General features: G+C 39.3%; 1 protein-coding gene across 3 annotated transcripts in view; it reads right to left on the reverse strand.

The window, feature by feature from the left end:
- dnajb6b (DnaJ heat shock protein family (Hsp40) member B6b) overlaps nucleotides 1-14,215 on the reverse strand; it is a 148,613-nt gene that overhangs the window by 132,274 nt on the left and 2,124 nt on the right. For all 3 annotated transcript variants that reach the window (XM_060825124.1, XM_060825123.1, XM_060825125.1), the window contains exon 2: nucleotides 2,759-2,826. The gene's annotated coding sequence lies outside the window, so the exon portion shown is untranslated. The remainder of the gene's footprint in view (nucleotides 1-2,758; nucleotides 2,827-14,215) is intronic.

The following is a 14,215-nucleotide window of genomic DNA, read 5'->3' on the forward strand; positions in this document are numbered from 1 at the left end:
AAACTGAAGTTACAATTTAGGACTACTTCCATGCCAAATAGTGGAACAAATTTTCTCCAGAGTTAAATGGCCCCACAACTAATTAATCAGCAACCCAGCAAAGAATGACAGTGGACAATTAAACAAAATTAGGCTTCACAAATATTCCATTCCTGATTAGCCTTTCACTGCAAAAGACAAGGCTGAAATATTCATAATCATCATCAGGAGTAGCATGTGAATATATCATTTCAGCTATGGGAGCTGACAACATTCAAGCAATAGTATGAAAGACTCCAGAATTCACTGTTTACCTACTCAAATTGCTCCGGTTAAGCTACAATAGCACCTGTCCAATGTGGCAAACCAGCCAGGTATGCCATGTCATTAGAAAACACTATAAATCCAGCCATTTACAACTCCATCTGCCTACTCTCAATCAGTAAAGTGGAAGGGGTTGTCATCTATCCTTTTAACTGACTATTCAGCAATAACCTGCTCATTGAAGCGTAATCTCTCTTCCACCAGGACTATTCAGCTCATTTACAGGCTTCAGTCAAATATGAAGTAGAGAGTTGAACTCTAGAGGGGAGGTAGAAAGGCTACTCTTGACATGATAGCATTTGAGAGAAAATGAAATCAAGGAGCCCAAGCAAAGCCAGAGCAAAAGTCAATGGGAATCAGTAAAAACTCTCCAAATTAGAGGTGCATACCTAGCACTGAAGAAAAAAGGGTGTTATTAGAAGGTCAATCATTTCATACTTAGGACATCACTCCAAGAATTCCTTAGGGTAATGCCCTGTGCCCACCATCTTTAGGAGCTTCAATGGCCTTCCCTGCAGGATCAGTGGAATGGTCAATTATTGGAAAATTTGTGGCTCCTCAGATACTGAAGGATTCAATATCCATAGACAAGATCAACTAGGCTTCAGCTAAGTGGTAAGCAACATTATGCCAAACCAATGTCAAGAAATGACATCCAATCAATCACTGAAACCCCCTGAACAAACATCCTGGATATTAACCAGCTAGTAAATGAACTGACCAGCTAAAGATATTTCAGCTACCAGAACTAGCTGGAAGCTCAACTCTGCTAAAAATGCTAACTCCCTAAAAGGCTAAGTTAGGACTGTGATAGAATATTCATTTGCCAAGATGAGCTTAGCTCCAACACTCAAAAACACAATCCAAGACCAAGACCCACTGACCAATGTTGCAGTGACAGTGTGAACTGTATGATGTACAGCAAGCAGCATATTGCTAGACATCTTTTAAAAGCATCTTTCAAACCCAAAGATGCACTTATTGTTTGTGCAGATACATATGCATTATTCAAGTGGACAGTTTTTCTGCAAATATGTACAAATAAGTCTGTTGAAAGCAAGAAAGTAAATCTTTGATTTAAATTTAAATATTTTTCTGCAAACTACCATAAAGGAGCTTCAAGTTATGAAAGATTCTAGGCTTTCAACAGCAAAGCCCAATCAATTTAAATTGGAACTACATTAAAATGAGCCAGGTACTTTGTTAACATATAGACACCAATGAAGACAAGTCATTATGGCTGATCAGGAGTGTTTAGTGAGTGATTTTAGAGCATTTTAGTGATACTGACCATGATATCGGTTTTAAACTCGCCATGGAAAAAGATAGTTTACAAGTGTTCTGGATTGGGAGAAGGCAATTTTATTAATCCAAGGCAGGATCTAGCCAAAGTAGACTGAAACAGCTACTTGGCTTACAACAGAACGGTGGGAGGCATTCAAACAGGAATTATGAAGAGTACAGGTCCGGCACGCTCCCATTAGGTTGAAATATAGAGGAGCAAAAGCTAGAAACTCTGGATGTCTAAGAATATTCAGGACTGGATAAAGGATAGAGGTGTAATACAGCTACAAAAGATGCAAATCAGTGGCGATACATTTTGTAGTCAACTTTCCAATCTGCATCCTTTCTAGTACAGTAGAAATTGTTGCTCCTAGTAAAACATGGCAACCTTGCATTCATCCAGGTGAATGTAGGATGAAATGCTTCAACACAGCAGATTTCATTAAGCAATACTCAAATTAGGTCAACTTTGACATTCTTCTATTAATATCTAAATTCAGTACATAGACTTTATTTATGACGTAGAAATACCAAGCTTCTGTCTCACGTATCAATAGATTTTTCAGACTTTTATCCGCCACAAAAAGCTCTTTGATCAAGAATGAGGTGTGATCATCATGCTAGAAAATGCAGACCAGGACAATCCAGATTTTTAAAATCACTGGTTTGCTTTAAAAACAAAAGTCTCCATGGCAAAAGCACAACTACAAACATTAGGACAAAAGGAATACACACAAGAAAGCAAAGGCAGAATAAACACAATTTCCATGGATAATTGGAGAGCTGCTAGAGATTAGAGAGAAATGAGGCCGCTATAAAAGACATTTGAACAATGTCAAATTGGAGATATTAAAGGAGTGGGAATCAAGACCTGTGATCATGAAGAGGGAGAGGAAACAAAAGATGGACCAGGAAGCAGATTGTTTGAATGCAAGTGAAGGACAGTGAAGGATGGCATTTGAATAAAACCATAAATGCCACAATTATAGTACAATAGATGGTTTCTATTATCACTTGCATAAATAAAGTCATAATCACATGCCCAAGTAATTTGGATTGGAAGGAAAATTAGATAGAGTATTTTCAAGGACAAGGGAGAATTGGTAGAACTGGCACTGATAGTATTGAATGGGCACTCTTTTCAGGTCCATATTATTTTCTAAAAACCTACCTCTGAACCAGATGCTCAATCAACTTTCCAGTGTATTTCTCTTAGGCTCAAGCCCACTGTAAAGCAACCTGGAGCATTACAAAGAAGATACAAAGTTATTCAAATTAAGTTCACATTTTAAAAACTACAATTCACATTAAAAATTTAGCAATAATGCTGTTCTTCAAACCTAGGTGTAACTTCGCCATACATTTAGAATTGGCACAAACAGTGCAAGAGAAACATTTAAAGAAAGCTGCACTGAAAGAGTCCATCAGAAGTGGATCAGAACAAAGTTACATATTTACAGAGTTTTTTTTGCATTGAGCTACACAACATCTATATTCTTAAACCAGGCTTAGTATAGATCCATACATGGTTCTTTCAAATACTGAATTCTAAAGTTCAATGAGATCCTTGGAACTTTGGGCTCACGATTTCACTTATACCAGTCATTTAAAAACACAGACAGACAGACAATGGCACAAAAAGTCAGCCAGAATTGTTTATAACTGATATGCAAATTGCTACTTATGAAAATATTTTAATCTAAAAATATAAAATCTCTTTTCAAAATAAAAGAAACAGATGCTATGTAACGAAAGGTGAAATCAAAGCCTGATCAAAAAGAGTTCAGAGATTTGTACATCATAGACGTAAGGGACTGAAAGGAAAAATAAAGTAGTTACTTCAATTATTTTTCAACTGATGCACACGTCACCATTGAGGTCAGAATTTATTGTCCATTCCTAATTGATCCAACTATGCTCCGCAGTAGCAATCACATCACCGTGGATTTGGAGTCATGACTAGGTACGAATCTACCCCATCAAGTCACCTCAGAAGCTTGTATGTTTCAATAAGGTTACCTCTCATTTCTGAAGTCCAATGAGTACAAGTCTAGCCTCTACTAAGGTAGCCTCTCATAAGATGTTCTTATTCGCATATTCCATTCCCTTTGAAATAAAAGGTCAATGTCCCAATAGTCTTCCCTACTACCTGAACTTTATACGAGCTTTGATATTTATGCACAAGGTCTCCCAAGTCCATGCTTCAGCTTTCTAAAATATTTCTCTATTTCAATACTATTCAACTCTTGATGTCCTTCCTGCCAAAGTGCTCCACTGCACATTTTCTTACGTTATATGCCATCTGCAAGGTATTTGCTCAAACTGTGTATATCCCTGTAGACTGTCATCTTCACCACTCAGTTCCTCACTTGTGGTTGAATCATCCATAAGTATGGATACAGTACATTCACTGTCCTCAAAGTCATTAATAAGTTGCAAATACCTTTGGCACTTCACTGGCAACAGGTTGCAATCCTGGAATTCCACCTCCTTTATTCCAAATGTCAATTGGCTAAGCAATCCTCTATCCAGGCTAACATCCATCTCCACACCATCGGCTCTTATTATGTAGCCTAATGCTTGGTACTTTACCAAATACCTTACAAAAGTCCAAACATAATATATCCACTGTACTATCAATCCTGCTCATTACTCCCTCAAAGAATTCTACCAAATTTGTCAGGCATTATTTCCCCTTTGTGAAGCCATGCTAATTCTGTTAGAGTGTATTTCAGACAGAACAGACATTAAGATTAATGTCTTAAATCAGTTTTTTGTTTTTTTTTAAAATTAAATTGAGGGCAGCACGGTGGCACAGTGGTTAGCACTGCTGCCTCACAGCGCCAGGGACCTGGGTTCAATTCCCGCCTCAAGGGACTGACTGTGTGGAGTTTGCACGTTCTCCCCGTGTCTGCGTGCTCCGGTTTCCTCCCACAGTCCAAAGATGTGCGGGTCAGGTGAATTGGCCATGCTAAAATTGCCGTAGCGTTAGGTAAGGGGTATGAGTGGGTTGCGCTTCGGCGGGTCGGTGTGGACTTGTTGGGCCGAAGGGCCTGTTTCCACACTAAGTAAATCTAATCTAAAAAGTGTTACACTGGCAGTTTTCCAATCCTGACAACAACCTAGATCACAAGTTTATTGGGTGACAGGGAATACATGTTTCAAACAGATTCCCTTTCATCCTTAAACTCTAGATGAATAGTCAAATCAATCTGTCCTCACACAATTGCCCTGCTATCCCCAGAACCTCTGCTGTATTTCAGCTAAGGCAAGCATATCCTTTCTTACGTAGGAGACCAAAACTGAAAGCAAAATTTCAGGTGTGGTCTCACTAAGGCACTGTATAATTACAGGAAGACATTACCTCTGAACTCAATACTGTTTGCACTGAAGGCTGATGTACCATTTACCATTCAAATTACTTGTTGCACCTGCCTGTCTATCACTGACTGTCAAGAGTGTGGTGCTAGAAAAGCACAGGTGGTCAGGCAGCATCTGAGGAGCAGGTGAAAAATCAACATTTCGGGCATAAACCCTTCATCAGGAATCCCTTGACTAGTGTACAATGACATGCAGATCCCTTTGTACATCAAAATATGGGGAACTAGGGCTTGATCGCAGTATAAGGGGCTAGCCATTTTAGTATTCAAAGAAAGCTTTCCTTGAGGGTATAAATCTTGGAATTCTGTAGTTGAGGGGTGTGGTTTTCACTGACTGACATCTGCAGTAAATAAAATAATGAAGGCATGGAGTGGAGAGTTCAAGTACAAACTTTACTGAATAGAAAAACTGCTTTGCAACAGGTTGTACACATTGTATATGCAGTTTCTATTTATTTTTAAGAGCCAGAAACTCAATGCTCTTCTGCAACATACCATAACACAATAGAAGCAAAGCCTTGTTCACAGACTGATTGCAAATTAGTAATCAATCATGTGAAATATGGAGAACATTCTCAACACATCTTTCAACTGTCAAACTTGATAGTTTACAGATTTAAAACCGAAGTGCTACATTATTTTGCCAGCAAGGTCTTCCAGACCTGCATTGTGCCAATAAATTAGAGTTAGGAAAAGTAAATTCATCACAAGTCAAAGACACAATACAAATCGGAGGACGTGACCTTTAAGCAGAATAAAATATTAATCTTGATGTTTGTAACATACCAAGGTCCCACAGGTCGTCCAACCCTAGTGTTATTTCATTTGCATTTAGATTAAAACAAAAATGAGATTGAAACAAATGTAACCCCAATTTTGCAACTAGAATTTTGGAAAAGCATTTGCTTGCAGTTCCCAGTAGTTCTGTACCTACTAGAATGAAACACTGGGTAGGTGTATTGTGCAGTTATACTCTTTTAATATGGTTGTAATAAAGGTAAAGAAAAAAAGTGTAAAAATTATTTATGCAGATCATGCCAAAACTACAAGATTCCAGCAATCAAATATTGAACAAGTTGGGTTGCTTTCTTGCTGAAAGCAAAGTGAAGATATCCTAATGGGTACCTTTAAAATAATGAACGTTTTGACACAATACTTCCACATAAACAAGCACACTGGAAGCCTTTGAAATGATCAATAAATCCAAGAGAACTCAGAAGAAACTTAAAGCAAAAGTGGTCGAGTTGTTGAAATAAGTTACTAAGACAAACCTAAATAAGCAGAAAGGCAAGAGGAGAGAAGGTTTTGCTGCTAAAGCTAATCCAGGATGACAAGATTTTTATTTAAGCACGAACACCAGTACCAGCCAAACCATCTGTACTTTGGGTAAAAAAAATTCCAGTTGACTCAAACAAAATGAAACTGTAAAACAATGAAATTTGATTGGGGAAAATGTTTACCAATTGCATCAGCCCAGATTGCTAGTAAACTTTATGAAGACTTTCCCCTGAAACAATGGAGGTAAATGAATTTTAAGTTGTGAAATCAATTATTAAAATGCATGAAGAACTTCCTAATGATAGTGTAAATAGATTGCCTGGGATTTAATGCAATATCAAAGCACAAGGTTTCAGATTTACTTTGTTTGGTGCTCCAACTTGATCTCAACTAATATATTAAAGCCTGAGCTAAGCTATTGGCGAAGTGGCAGTGGTAGAAGGGAAAAGAAAATAGAAACTATTGCGCCCGAATAACAATCAAAATAGCATTGGTTTCACAGAAAGAAAACCAGACAAGTACACAAGGATGTTGAAAGAAGAAATATTTGAAGACCAACTACAGCAATCAAATTCAAAGAAAAAAACTCATTACCAGATAGCTGGCTCCCAAGCATTTGGTTACAAAACTTGAAGATTAATTTTCCTGCTCATGCATCTCAAAGGCAAAAGGCTCCAATTTTAAATCATTCTGATACAAAAACTTTAAGTGGCTCACATTTTTGAAGTATGAAACTAATCTTGAGAACATGATAAATTAAGAAATATCACAAACTTAAATAGAGTCAGAGTCAGATGTACAGCATGGAAACAGACCCTTCGGTCAAACCTGTCCATGCCGACCAGATATCCCAACCCAATCTAGTCCCACCTGCCAGCACCCAGTCCATATCCCACCAAACCCTTCCTATTCATATACCTAAACAAACGCCTCAAATGTTGCAATTATACCAGCCTCCACCACATCTTCTGGCAGCTCATTCCATATATGTACTACCCTCTGCATGAAAAAGTTGCCCCTTAGGTCTCTTTTATATCTTTCTACCCTAAACCTATGCTCTCTAACTCTGGACTCCCCAACCCCAGGGAAAAGACTTCGCCTATTTGTCCTATCCATGCGGCACGGTGGGCGGCACGGTGGCACAGTGGTTAGCACTGCTGCCTCACAGCGCCTGTAGACCCGGGTTCAATTCCCGACTCAGGCGACTGACTGTGTGGAGTTTGCACGTTCTCCCCGTGTCTGCGTGGGTTTCCTCCGGGTGCTCCGGTTTCCTCCCACAGTCACAAAGATGTGCGGGTCAGGTGAATTGGCCATGCTAAATTGCCCATAGTGTTAGGTAAGGGGTAAATGTAGGGGTATGGGTGGGTTGCGCTTCGGCGGGTCGGTGTGGACTTGTTGGGCCGAAGGGCCTGTTTCCACACTAAGTCTAATCTAATGCCCCATAATTTTGTAAACCTCTACAATCTTCTTTGTTAATTCATCAAAAAACACAATCAAGTTTGTGAGACATGATTTCCCACGCACAAAGCCATGTTGACTATCCCGAATCAGAACAATTTTTTACCTCACCCCAAATACTGACCATCTCAGATGCAGGGCTCTAAATTTTACCCAAGTCAAAGTATGGTTTCAGTCTTAGGTTTACAACATGCTTAAATGATGCCAAAAATCAGCCGAACGAAAGGATGGACAGGCTCGGACTAAGTGCACCATTCTGAATTTATTCTGCACAGTATTTCTTTTTATAGATGCATTCAACACAGACTCAGTATCCTGTTTCATTCCTTGGGAGTTATGGTTTGGAAAGCAGCCCACATCCCAGTTAATACAGCAAATGATATTGAAGCCAGTTTGTTCAAAACAAGTGATACAATTCATTGGTCATTATTCCCACCTATTTGCAGCTCCATACACAAACTGAACCTTAAAATCATTATAACACCTTTCAACCTTTTCCAAATATTAACTTAATTCATTTAAATATCAAAACCAATAGGACAATTTTAAACACTATTTCCTAATACTGGAATTTGTACATCTATATTTGCCAAACAAATGGTATGAGACCAGCCACTTCCACACTATTCACTAAACAGTGCACCTTAACCTCAACATTTTAAATGTCAAAACTTCCACCAACCCCTTTTAAGCTCTTTTGGTTTGCTTGTTCCCTTATACCCCTTAAATTCAAAATGCCATTTTGATACACAAACGGAAGAAAACACTGACTTTTTTGTTGTCACGCTGGCACACAAAAGCAAGCTTTAGCTGCCCGATACAATCACAAGGTCAGTCATTATTCAAAAGTTCTTTCACTCTTCCATTTTATGTGAAGGTGATTTCAATTATCAGGACAGACCAGGTCCCCTCAAAACATTAGCCCAGGTCCTAACTTTGGTAGTTGTTTAAGAAAGTATACAGTGGATATTCCAGGAGATGTGCGGCTGGTAAAACCACTTATTTTTAAACAAAACAGGATTTATTTACAATATTAGCAAATGAAACAGCAACAGAAGAGAATAGAATACAGAATAACAACCTGTCCCAAAACCCAGATTATCCCAACCTAACTATGCTGTTCAAAATACTTGCAACAATTCCCATCAACATCCCTTAGCACAAAAGAGAAAATTAAAACACGGTCTTACAGGAAGGGTGTTAGAGAGTACCAGCATAGACCTGCTTCTTTGGGTCAAGCAGCTTCAGAACACTACGGTCTTAACTGCTTTGAGAGAAAAACTTGACCAAACCAAATTAGAGCGAGTGAGTGGGAGAACTAGCCACTCCCCTTTTATTGCACAAGTTTTTTAAAAACTTGCAAGCCTTCTTCCTGAGGCAGTACCTGTTAAGCTATAATCAAATTGGCCCTAAAACCCTTAAACTTTAAATTAGATTACTTACAGTGTGGAAACAGGCCCTTCGGCCCAACAAGTCCACACCGACCCGCCGAAGCGCAACCCACCCATACCCCTACATTTACCCCTTACCTAACACTACAGGCAATTTAGCATGGCCAATTCACCTGACCCGCACATCTTTGGACTGTGGGAGGAAACCGGAGCACCCGGAGGAAACCCACGCACACACGGGGAGAACGTGCAAACTCCACACAGTCAGTCGCCTGAGTCGGGAATTGAACCCGGGTCTCAAGCGCTGTGAGGCAGCAGTGCTAACCACTGTGCCACCGTGCCGCCCACTAAACTTCTTGGAGTTTATCTTTTACCACCTCAAAAAATGTCAGTGTTACCTTGTTAAAGGAGCAGCACCATAACATTATTTTATTTCAGACAGTCTTTCTTACATTGGCTTTATGCAAAGCCAATTAATCCTATAAAGGAAAGAACTGACAATGCAACTCCAAATTCCACTCAAGTGCCAAGGAAGGTTGGCCTTTTCTTCCCCAAAAGCAAAAAGGTTTTGCTAAAGTTAAGACCAGTCAGATCAAAGCTGAATAATAAGAGTTTCAGGCCCCTGAGGAAAGATGCCCTTGCACTGGAGGCAGCCTGGACAAGATTGGCTATTCTGACCCCAGGTATGGAAGGATCATTTTGAGATGAGGTGGAGGAGATTAGATGCCACCTGGGCTAAAACAGTCTTAGCCATCTGCAAAGGCGGCTTGCTCTACACACCTCTCACCAAGACTCTGGCTCTAATATTCTCATTATTGCCTGCAACATCTCCGCTCACTGTCACCCAACCTTTGATATTACCGAGTACCACGACAGCAAGCAAAAACCCAGAGATGCAGCATCATTTCATCCAAGAGCTGGGTGCGTGACAAAGTGATTTGAAAGTGAATCAGATATGTGTCATGTGGATTCTTAGAGGCTGGCACTTTGGACAATATCTGTAAACATGGTGCATGCAGCCAGTGTTCATGGAGTGTCACAGGATGCTAGTGCCCAGTTTTCACCAAGATTTTTTGAACATGCAACAAGTTGAATCAGTCAGGTGTTCACTGATTTCTTGATCAATATTCCCCAACATCAATCTTGTTTGGCAAGATCAGTGGCTGAATATTACAATGGCAAGTTTTGATGTTAACAAGGCTGGGTGTGTGATTATGATCTTCAATGGCCACTGGTAAAACGCATGAAAAATAAAACAGGATGATTGCATCAAGATAGGCCTCACTATACTCATCACCCTATTCTGCCAGTTATTTTGCATAAATCAGAGATAAAACCAAGAACACAGTTGATCAGTTGCTGCAGCAGTGAATAATAGAAATTTCTTCACAAGATAAGTTACTCAGCTTTTGCATTTTATTTAAGGTAACAAATGCTTCAGGGTCATACCTACTCGATGTATAATGTGTTGAACAAGAAAAAATTGCATATCTTGCGACAGAAATTGGTGTTCGAAAACTGACGCAAGGGAGTTTTGTTCTGTTGACGTACTTAGCTGCAAGTATTTTATCATCTTTCAACATTAACCCTTCAGAAAATATTTTAATTCCGTAGCCCATTTACTAACCACTTGAATTTGTGTAAGGGAACATGGTTAATTAATTTGAAAGTTTATAATAAAAACTCCTGAGACACTCAAAAGCAGGAGATTCAAATTCTATGGTTTGGAGAATGTCACATTCTTGTCTCTGACTGTGGAAAATAGAACAGGGACAGTGGTGCTGCATAAGTGGAATTAAAAGTCTACTTGCATCTGGTGGTAGATGAGATGCTCCTTGAAAATCTTTCATTTATGCTTGTTTAAGAACAAGTAACGTACTAAATGTTTTGAAATGATCTAGATATGGGTGTTTGGAGAAATTGCAGATGATACTAATATATTGTAAAGACTGTCAATATTGGTAAAACACACTAGATAAATCTAGAAGCGCTGGTACGGGACTTGCGACGAGCAAATAATGTTTAAGTACATGGAGAATGAAGAACATTTTATATTATTACACTATTCAACATTCATATTTATTCATAAAGAAGATTGCATATACAAGTTAAAAAATGAGGTCTGCAGATGCTGGAGATCAGAGCTGAAAATGTGTTGCTGGTTAAAGCACAGCAGGTCAGGCAGCATCCAAGGAACAGGAACATTCCTGATGAAGGGCTCTGGCCCGAAACGTCAAATTTCCTGTTCCTTGGATGCTGCCTGACCTGCTGTGCTTTAACCAGCAACACATATTCAGCTGCATATACAAGTACACAGTCCCCTATAGATTCACAAGCTATGCCATGAAGCAGTATCTAGAGCAAATGGGTTGTTTATGTAGAAGAATTTACAAGATAAAACTTACCAATTGTAAGTGTACAGGATTCAGTTAGTGCTTAACAATATCACATTCAGTTCCAATTTACTACTGATGGGGACAAGGGATTCATTTTCAAGTTGGCAACCTGTGATCAGTTGGGCTCCACATGAATCAGTACTCTAAACTGTTGCAATTTTAGAATAGATTTTTAGTCTTTTCTACCATATACAAATGATACAGTAAAAAAATGAGACAGCGTTCCAAGAGGAACGAGGTGCGACTTGGACAGCACATTCATACAAAAGGCTGCATAAACTGCATAGAAGTGCAAAATATGCAAACTACAGTCTAATAAAAATGATAATTAGACATTGAATTCCTGCTAAAACAAAGTCATGCAAAAAATTTCGGATGAAAAAAAAAGTCCAATCACAGTGTTAAGGAACCTGATGGCTTGGGGGAAGAAACTGTTGCACAATCTAGTCATGACAAACCAAATGTTCAGTATCTTTTGCCAGATGGCAGGAGGGAAGAGAGTTTGGTGAGGGGTGTGCAGGGTCTTCCACAATGCTGTTAGCCTTTCAGATGCAGCACGTGGAGGGGAAGAGATGCCGATGATTTTTACAATATATATTAATGACTTGGAGAAAAAAGTGAATTTACCATATTTATGTCTTGCCTGCAAATTTGACTAAGTGGAAAAACAAGTTGAGAGGGGGATACAAAGTTTTCAGAAAGATGGAGTACAATGTAGGAAAATGCTCGGGGGGGGGGCATTTATGCACAAAAGAAAGGTAGCACACCAGTACAACAGGGAATCTGAAATGGCAATGGAAATTGACCTTTATTTCAAAGGGATCAGATGCAGGGAGTAGTGTTACAGCTTCTGTGCAAGGTGCTGGGGAGTACAGCTGGCGTACTGGAGAAGTTTTGATCCCTTTATTTAAGAAAGGTATCATTTCATTGGAGACAGTTGAGAAAGGGTTCGCAAGATTGACCCTCAGTATGAAGAGACTGTCTTCTGAGCAAAAGCTCAACAGGTTGGGGCTCTACTCAAGAGATTAAAAGAATGCGATGGTCTTGTTGAAATAAAAGATTCTTAAAGGGCTTGATAGTATAAGTGTTGACAGGATACTTCCTCTTGAGGGAGTCTAGGACCACAAAAGGTCATCAATTTAAGACTGAAATGAGGGCTGGGTGTCTTTGGCACTCCTTACCACAGAGAGCTGTGGGGTCAGAGTTCCAGGTTCAGAATCAGTAGGGGAATAAAGGGAACCAGAGAAAGGTTAGATCAGTTATTTAATCCTATTGAATGGTATAACAACCATAAGGGCTGAACAGCCTAATCTTCTTCTTATTTACTTTGGTTGTATAGGCTAACTGGCAGATTTGAACCAAAAATGATGTAGAATTATTTCCACAGAGCTTGTGAATTTGTGGAGTTCACTACCAGAGTGGATTATTAATTACTAATGGCTTAAATGAATATGGAGAGCAGAGAGAAAGAGGGGTTGAAGCCAAAATGAGATCAGTCATAATCATTAAATGGCAGAGTAGGCTAAAGGGGCTGAATTGCCTACTCCCACTCCTAGTTCTTCTATTCCACGTTCTTTATCAAATTACCTTTCAACTTGGATCCGAAGCGTAAATCTCTCCCCAATATAGATTCTGCTTGCATAGACAAAATCACAACATTGTCTGGGGCTAGGCTGAATGTATAGAGGTAAATCAGTTATAAGTTTACTGGCTGAGCTGGTAGATTTGTTCAGACGTTTCATCATCACGCTAGGTAACATCAATGAGCTTCCAATGAAGCGGAGAACAAATCTACCAGCTCAGCAAGCAAACTTACAACCTGACCCACAATCCAAGCTAAAAAACTTGTCCAAAATTGCAGAGGTAACTCATTTGCCAGACAATGGCCTTATAGGACACTCCAGCAGTTTCAGAGATGAATGCCAACTCACTAATGCAGGGATCACATTTGTACAATAAAGGTAGGTATGCAGAAGATGAATCATGATTAAGTTGACCTCCCAGCCCAAACTCAATTTCAAAAGCAGTCCAAAAAAATAATTCAATGGATTAGCTGCCTTCCCAACCACCCACAACTACAAATTGGCCTAGGTTTTCAAATCTGTGCCTCTCCACTCTCAAAAGATAACACTTTTTAAGTGAAGAACTTGAAACGGTGCCAGGAAAAAAAAGTCACAAAATTAAACACCATTGAACAAAGTGAACAGGATGCCCTGATGAAAGGTCACAGACCTGAAACATTAAACTTCTGTCTGGCAGTGTACATGGACAAGTGCTTCCAACACATTTGCTTTTATTAAAATGAACAGACCTTTACATAAAGGCAACTCTAGACATACTACTAGAACAGACAAGAGCATAACGCACAAACACTAGGTATTAGAGTCTATACCACCAATTAGATAATTGCTGACTAGATAACCCTCAAGTCCTCTTTCCTGTATGTCCCCCACACCCCTCTATTCTTTTACTGGAGTCCTTTAAAAATTCATTTGAATATACTAATGGCCCAGCCTCTACAGCTCTCTGCAATAAAGAGCTCCACAGATTCACTACCCTCAGATGACAGAAGAGGAGTTTCTGTGCAAGTGTATGATCTCATATTCTGACATTATGCCCTCTGGTTTGGAATCTCCATCAGGAAACAAAAACCTTTCCACAACTACCTTATCTTGTATGCTTCAACAAAACCATTTATTAATCTTCCAAACTCCAGAATACAGAC

Source organism: Hemiscyllium ocellatum, chromosome 5 (assembly GCF_020745735.1).
Source record: "Hemiscyllium ocellatum isolate sHemOce1 chromosome 5, sHemOce1.pat.X.cur, whole genome shotgun sequence".
NCBI classification, from domain to species: Eukaryota; Metazoa; Chordata; class Chondrichthyes; order Orectolobiformes; family Hemiscylliidae; genus Hemiscyllium; species Hemiscyllium ocellatum.